Genomic DNA, 7,775 nt, shown 5'->3' with positions numbered 1-7,775 from the left:
GGCTCAGTGGTTGAGTGCCCCTGAGTTCAATCCCCAGTACCCCCCCCCAAAAAAAAGTCTGATATCTTTGATTGTCCTTCAGGGCTCTAAATGATGCACTTTTAGGGCTGGGGATGTAACTCATTGGTAGAGCACTTGTCTAGCGTGCCATGAGGCCCTGAGTTCAGTTCCCGGCACCACACACACAAGAAAAAAAATCAACTCTCCATAGCTTCCCCTTCTATCCCTTCCACACACACACATGCATACTGCTTCAGGCAAAACAAGCAGCTTACAGTCCTACAGCCTTCTAGACTCACACCATCTCCAATGTCCTTCAAAACCAACTTAAGCCAGGCAGCATGACACATGTTTGTAATCCCAGCAACTCTGGAGACTGAGGTAGGAGGATCCCAAAATCAAGGCCAGCCTCATAAATTTAGTGAAGCTCTAAGAAACCTAGTGAGACCCTGTCTCAAAATTTAAAATAAAAAGGGCTGGGGATGTAAATCATAGGTAAAGCACCCCTGGGTTGAATCCCTAGGAAAAATTCCTCCTCCAGGAATTCAGTGCTTCCCTTGCCCTGCCTCAGCAAATCTGAATTCTACCTAGTCTTTTTTTTTTCCCTCTTACAGTGCTGGAGATAGAATCAGGGCCTTGCACATACTAGGCAAGTGCTCTACCACTGAGCTACACTCCCAGGCTTCTAGGATCTCTGTTAAAGAAAATTTCAGCCTCATCTTGTGAGCTCCCACAAGCTTTGACCTTCTCTTTGAGCCCCAATCACTTTCTGATTAATTCATTTGAATGTCTAAAAGCACAGCAGACCCTAAGGCTCAGGTCTTGTGCTGTGTCCCCAGTACAGGGCGGCAGTGTGGATACTTAGAATGGGTTTGAAATGTGGTAGATGCATGCATGTTTGGAAAGATGGATGAGAATTTGGATAAATAGATAGGTGGATAGAAGAGTAGAAGGATGGAAAGATGGGTGGATGAAAGGAAAAATGTAAGTTTTTCAAGGGCTGGAATGTTTGTTCATTTTGTTCACTGATTTATCCCATATAGCTTGTAGTGTCTGACACAGAGTAAGCACTCAATAAAACTTTGTTAGATAAATTAAATAGTGGATTAGTGGTGAAATTGATGGATAGAGACTGAAATGATAACTATATGGATGGTTGAATGGATAAAGAATAGATAGGTAGATAAATGGATGGATTAATGAAGGAGTAAGGGAACGTGTAGGTGGATGGATAGCTATATAAATTAATTGATTAATGAGATGATATATTAATGAGTGAGCACCTGTACAATGAGCTGATATATTAATGAACTGCCACCTATACAAAACATGGTCTGTTTAGCTGTGGCTAGGGCAGGAGTTATTTAAAGCCCTTGTGCAGAGCTAAATGGATGGATATTGATGTAAGAAACAGGTCCTTCTACTCCCCTGGAACCTAGTCCCTCTAGGCTAGGTTGAGCCTACCCACAGCATCAATGAGTACCTGAGACAGAATCTTGTGGTCTGGAGACCCCCCAAACACTCTCTGGAAATGGAAGCTGCCACCTGTATCCATACCTATGCCCAGGATGGAAGTTCTGTTTGCCAGTGGAGATCCCTCATCCCCCAGGAGCCCCCACATGTCTTCTTCAAATTCAGGGGGTTCAGAGTCTAGTCATAGATGGGGTTGCTGCAATTAAAGCTGAGGGAAGCAGGAGAAAAGGGCTCGGAGGTGAATGCTTACCTGGAGTCAACCCCACCTCTCCTCATCTAGAGGGCAGCCACCCTTGGGACTCAACCCCAGTGCTTCTTTGGCTCCAAGAACAACTTCCTGGGACAGAGACTTCTGGTCTCCCTTCCAGCTAGGGTGAGGGGCTGCTGGTACTGCAGAAAAGAAGAAGGTCAGACAGCAATCCTCACTCCTAAAATAAGGACCAACAAGCCACAGCTCTGCTGTCTGGTTCCTTACAAAAAATCAAGTACACTAAAGGCTGTGGAGGAGAGGGAATAGGGGTTGAGAAGAGCAATTAGAAGAAAAGCCAGGAGGGCTGGGGTGGTGGCTCAGTGGTAGAGCACTTGCCTAGCATATGTGAGGCACTGGGTTCGATTCTTAGTACCACATATAAATAAATGAATAAAATAAAGGTTCACTGACAACTAAAAATATACATATTAAAAAAATTACTAAAAAGAAAAGCCAGGATAGAAAATAGAGACCCAGCTTTGCAGAAATATAGAAACCTAACCTTGCAACAGCTCTAGGAGGTAGGCCATATTATTTTCTGACTTCACAGCAAAAGAAAACACTGAGACCCACAGAGCTATTTGCCCCCAAACACACAGCTAGTCGGTGGCAGAGCCCAGATTCCAGCCCTGGCAGTCCAACTCCACACTGTCCAAAGTCGTTCTGTTTCCTTTTCATCTCCCACTTCTGACTCCCAGCCTCCTGCCTGCCTATTCCCTTCTCTGTCTTCGAGCTCAATGGCCTCCCCACTGGCCTTCCTGTCCCTAGTCTCTATTCCTAGCTCAACCTCTTCCCCTCCCCTTGGTACAGGAGATTGAAGCAGGGGTGCCTCACCACTGAGCTACACCTTTAGTCCTTTTTTTGGGTTTTGCTTTTTAGTCCTTTTTAGTTTCACTAAATTGCCCAGGTTGACCTCAAATGTGCAATCCTTTTGCCTCAACCTCCCCAGTCTCTGGGATGACAGGCAGGTGCCACGATGCCCAGCCCCAGCTCAACCCCTTCACTGCAGCCTGGGCAATCCTTTTAAGGTCCTATAAAACCAAAATCTGACAACAGGACCCGGTTGCCCCGGGGATAACATTGCATCACCATCTCCTCAATAGGGCTTACAAAGCTTCAACATTTGGTAAATTTTGTAAATGTTGAACATGTGTTCATATGTAGGCACACACATATCTCCACTGACTGATTTAGAGTACTTACTATGTGACTAGGAACTATGCCAAGCCCTTGATGTGTACTGTCACATGATACTCTCATAAAAAACCCTTAGCCAAGTGCCCTTCTTATCATTTCTATTCCCAAGTGAAGGCAACTGAGATATGGAGATGGTAATTCCTTGACCCAAGATCATAAAGACATGAAAGCCTGCCAGGCATGGTGGTGTATGCTTGTAATCCCAGAGACATGGAGGCTGAGGCAAGAGGATCACAAGATCCACACTAACCTCAGCAGTTTAGCCAGACCCTCAGCAATTTAGTGAGACCCTGTCTCAAACTTTTAAAAAAAACTTGGCCAGGCATGGTGGCACAGGCCTATAATCCTAGCAGCTTGGCAGGCTTAGGCAGGAGGATCGTGAGTTCAAAGCTAGCCTCGGCAACTCAGTGAGAACCTGTCTCTAAATGAAATACAAAATAGGGCTGGGGTTGTGGCTCAGTGGTTGAGTGTCCCTGAGTTCAATCCTGAGTGCCAAAAAAAAAAAAAATTTAAACTTAAAGACCTAAGGATATAGCTTAGTATTCAATAATCAGTACCTAAAAAAAATTTAGTAAAGTAATTTATTAGTAGTATTTCCAAAGGGCTGTTAAATGTTTAACATCATAAACTGACTAGATTCTACCTGAAGTGACCATAGTTTCTTTGCCAGTAGCCTCCACCTATGAGCAGATTGCCTCATTACCCCAGGGGTCCCTATTAAGAATATTATCTTCTAAGTGTTCTCAGAAATACTGCCTTGTCTCAGACTTTTCCTTCCTTCATACTGCCTTTCTTTTTCTTTCCTTCTTTTCTTTCTTTTTTTTTTTGGGGGGGGGGAGATGGTCACTGTGGATTAAACCCAGGGGTGCTAACCATTGAGCAACATCCCCAGCCCTTTTTATTTTGAGACAGGGTCACCCTAAATTGCTAGGGCCTCACTACATTGCTGAGGCTGGCCTTCAACTTGCAATCCTCCTGCCTCAGCCTCCTGAGCCACTGGGATTAGAGGTGTGAGCCACCATACCTGGCCCTTCCTTCCTTTAGAAAACTCCTACACAGGGCTGGATGTGGTGGCACATGCTACAATCCCAGCAAGCCAGGAGGCTGAGGCAGGAGGATCACACATTCAATGCCAGCCTTAGCAAGACCCTGTATCAAAACAAAAGATAAAAAGGGCTGAAGGGCTGGGATGTGGCTCCACAGTTAAACATCTCTGATTCAATCCCCAGTACCAAAAAAAAAAAAAAAAAAAAAAATCTAAGAAAGAAAGAGGAAACTCCCACACAAAGCCAAGTGCAGTGGCACACCATACAACACCCAGACTGGGAACTTCTTTAAGACAAGTCTGGGTCAGATGTCAGATTCATCTTTTTATTGGTCTCGCCATGTTGCCCAGGTTAGTCTCAAATTCCTGCCCTCATGCAATCCTCCTGCCTCAGCCTCCCGAGTAACTGGATATACTGGTGCATACCACCCTAATTAGTTCAGAATCCTCTTTATAATGAACCTGTCCCCCAGTCCGGCCCAAGAAAAGACTTAGAGGAACCCCCTGTGAAGTTGCACTAAATTGAACTGAATTGTATTTGTTTGACTGAACCCCGTGAGGGTTTGACCAATGTCTTAGCCTTTCACTTCCCCTGGAACATAAAGAGGTCTTGGAACACCTGAGGTCTTGAAGATGACCAGGCTGGGAAGGTACCCAGAGTGGACCTGTATAGCTTCGTTGGGGAGAGAATATGGTGTCAAGAAGCCTGCAGCCATGAGGCCAGGGGCACCAGGGTGACCTCAACCCAATAACCAGACACTCCCACTGGGTACCCATCCTGAGAGCTGCATACCCCAGGTGTCTACATGTGCACCAACCAAATGTCCAGACACACAGAGAACCAGGTATCTCCAGGTACCAGATGCACAACCACACAGGTACATATGCAGCCACACATCACACCCACACCAGCCACAGATATCAAAATGTACATTCTCCATCAGCATCATAGCACACACACACCCAGCCGGGCACGCACAATGAAACACCAACAGCAGGCGCGGGCAAGCAGGTCTCCACTCACAGTGAAGGAAGCTAAGCCCACCACTGCCCGCAGATGGGGCCTTTGCACGCACACAAGAATCCTCTCCATCATGCTGATTCACCGCAGCAACCCCCTCAGCCCGGGCTTCCTCCTCATCAACCAGGGAGGGGCAGCTGCTCCCTGGGGGCGGATTGATTTATCCAACTAATTAGCCCCAATTAATATTAATACACATTCTCAGCAACTGCAGCAGCTCGAGCAGAGAAGCTGCCCGTTGGGGCCATCAATCACCATCCAGGGGACGGCAGAGGACGCTCAGGAACTCCAGAGCACAGGGACTGCACCTCAGGCCTTATCCCCAACCCCCACCTCCAGGGCTCCCAGAGGAATTCTGCCACCATTGACCAAATCTAGGGACCCCCAAATAGTATGAGCCCTCCTCTCCTCCAGCAGCTGGGCAGCCCAAAACCCAGAGAGGAGCTGTCACATCCTTCAGGCCACACGGTAAATCTTAGGTTCAATCTGTTTGTCTCCTTGCCCCTCCTTCCCATCCTTCTCTCAACCACCCTAGGGAGGGTTTGCTGATACACCCAAGGCTCAGCTAATCCCAGCCCAGGCAGCCACAATGACTGTCTCAATGCCTCCTTGAAAGACTTAGCAGGTGCTCAGGAAACATTTTCAGAGCTGAGTAGAGCAGGGGTAGGAGGAAATGTACGCACTAGGTTCCTGTCTCAGTGAGGTTTGGGTGTGCTCAGAGGCTGAAAAAGAGACCAGGCCTCCTGCTTCCAGTAGCTTCCAGTAGCTTTGTTTATTTTTTAAATTTCTACAACTACCCCAGGTGAGCATGTTACTGAGCCATGTGCTGAGAACAGAGAAAACACACTACTCCTGTCCTCCAGGGACTACAAGGACATGGATGGAGGAGGAGATGACAAGGACATAAAGAGCAACAGGGGAGATGAGGCTCCCTGGCTTCTTCAGGGGACTTCTGTCCTGAGAAGGGATCCACCTACTGGGATTGAGGGCCAAGGTTCCCTGGGCTAGGGGGTTCAGGGACTGATGGCTACCCATCTGCTGCCTGAGACGCTGGGCCAGGGTCTCCATCTACTGTAGTACCGCCACCTCCAAGTTTCTATGTCCTGGTGATCTTGTTCCTAGCTAAGGGAATGCTAACAGCCAGCAGTCCCCTACAGAGCCAGCAGGAGCATCATCTCCAGGGAATAAGACAGCCAAGCCACCTCAAGCATCATGGGACCTGGGTGGACAAATCTGCTTCTTCCTCAAGAGCACCTCCTGCTTGTTTGTGAGCTACATTGTCAGAGCTCCCACCCGCACCTAGGGCATACTTGTCCATCGGGCCTCCCTTCCAGTGGGGAGATGGAGTCCATGGTTGGGTGGGGAGGGGAGGTGGAGGAAGAGCAGGAAAGACATGGGAGATTGGAAGCTGGGCCCCAGCCCTGGGTGTGGGAGAGTCCAGCCTCCTCCCAGCCAGTTCTTTCTTCCTGGGGAAGTTCTGAACTTCCTGGTGGCAGACTCCCCATTCTCTTGGGCCACACAGAGGAAAAGGCTTTGGCAGAGATAAGCCTGAAGAGGGTCCTGCAGCTGAGCAATGGCAAGGCTCTGACCTCACCTCCTTCACGTCTTGCTCTCAGACACCCCTCCATTATCCTAATCTGATCTGTCAGAGTTTCAGATCAAAGCAGTTGCTCCTCTGCTTTCCTGTTGCTCTCAGGATTGCCAATCCCTGTGTTCCACATGAGCAGGCACATGGAAGCAGACTGAACAGGCCTCGTTTGCCCAGAGTGGACATTCTGAGGAGGCCTTTGGGGCCCAGGCAGAGAGGAAAGGAAGGAACAACTCAGGGAGCAGTCAGAGATCTTGGGACCATCCCACATCCACCCAGGTGAGAGGATGCACAGGAGTGATCCTGGGGTCCCCGCCTCCCTTGTCTGCCGGATCTCCCTTCCAATGGAGAGATGGAGCCTGCAGTGGGTGGGGAGTGGAGGTGGAGGAGGAAAGACGTGGGAGATTGGAAGCAGGAGAGCAGGGAATTTGGTTGGAAACCTTCTCCTCCTCAGATTTATCAAGACAATCTCTGTCTCAAAGAGAGAGAGGCATGGCCAATCACAGCAGAGTCTGCCAGTCACTGTGACCAGGAGAATGGCAACTCCACTCTCAAGACTGGGAAGTTGGGAGGAGCAGCAGATTTGGTGGGAAGGAACTGAGTTTGTGGTTGTTGCTGAGTCTGAGCTCCTGAAAGTCATGTAGGAGTAGTCAACAGTTGACTCAGTGGTCACAACCTGAGTAACAGGTATAACCCTGAGTCATCCACCTTCCTGACTCCATCATCTCCAAAGCACCTATGGAACCGTCCTCTGTCCTTCGGCCACTTTCCTCCCCAGCCCTGCTCCATCCTCACCAAACTCTGCTGTCCCCTGACATCCCCAGCTCCTTGGGTTGTGTGGCACACCCCATGACACCCTGGACCCAGCTACCTCATATATTCTTGGGTTGCACCACCCAGTACATCACCCCACTCAATTTCTCCTTCATGCTGTGTTGTTCATTTGTGTGCTTATTTCCTTCTCCCCATCTAAAAACTAAGTTCCACAGAAGCAAGGACCTTTAACCTTTTACAAAGTGCCTGGCACAAGATAGGTGCTTGATTCTTCAGTGAAGGAGTGGTGGCCTTTATCTGTCCCTCCTCAGTGTATCTCTACTAGTTCCTTCCTAACAGCATTGGGCACACTAACTCTTTCCTCTGTTAAGGGGAAATAAAGGACTCTCTCAAACCTACATCCAAAACAGTCACTGCCCCTGCTTTC

Source organism: Urocitellus parryii, chromosome 11, assembly GCF_045843805.1.
Source record: "Urocitellus parryii isolate mUroPar1 chromosome 11, mUroPar1.hap1, whole genome shotgun sequence".
Lineage (NCBI taxonomy): Eukaryota > Metazoa > Chordata > Mammalia > Rodentia > Sciuridae > Urocitellus > Urocitellus parryii.
This window is presented reverse-complemented; position numbering follows the sequence as displayed.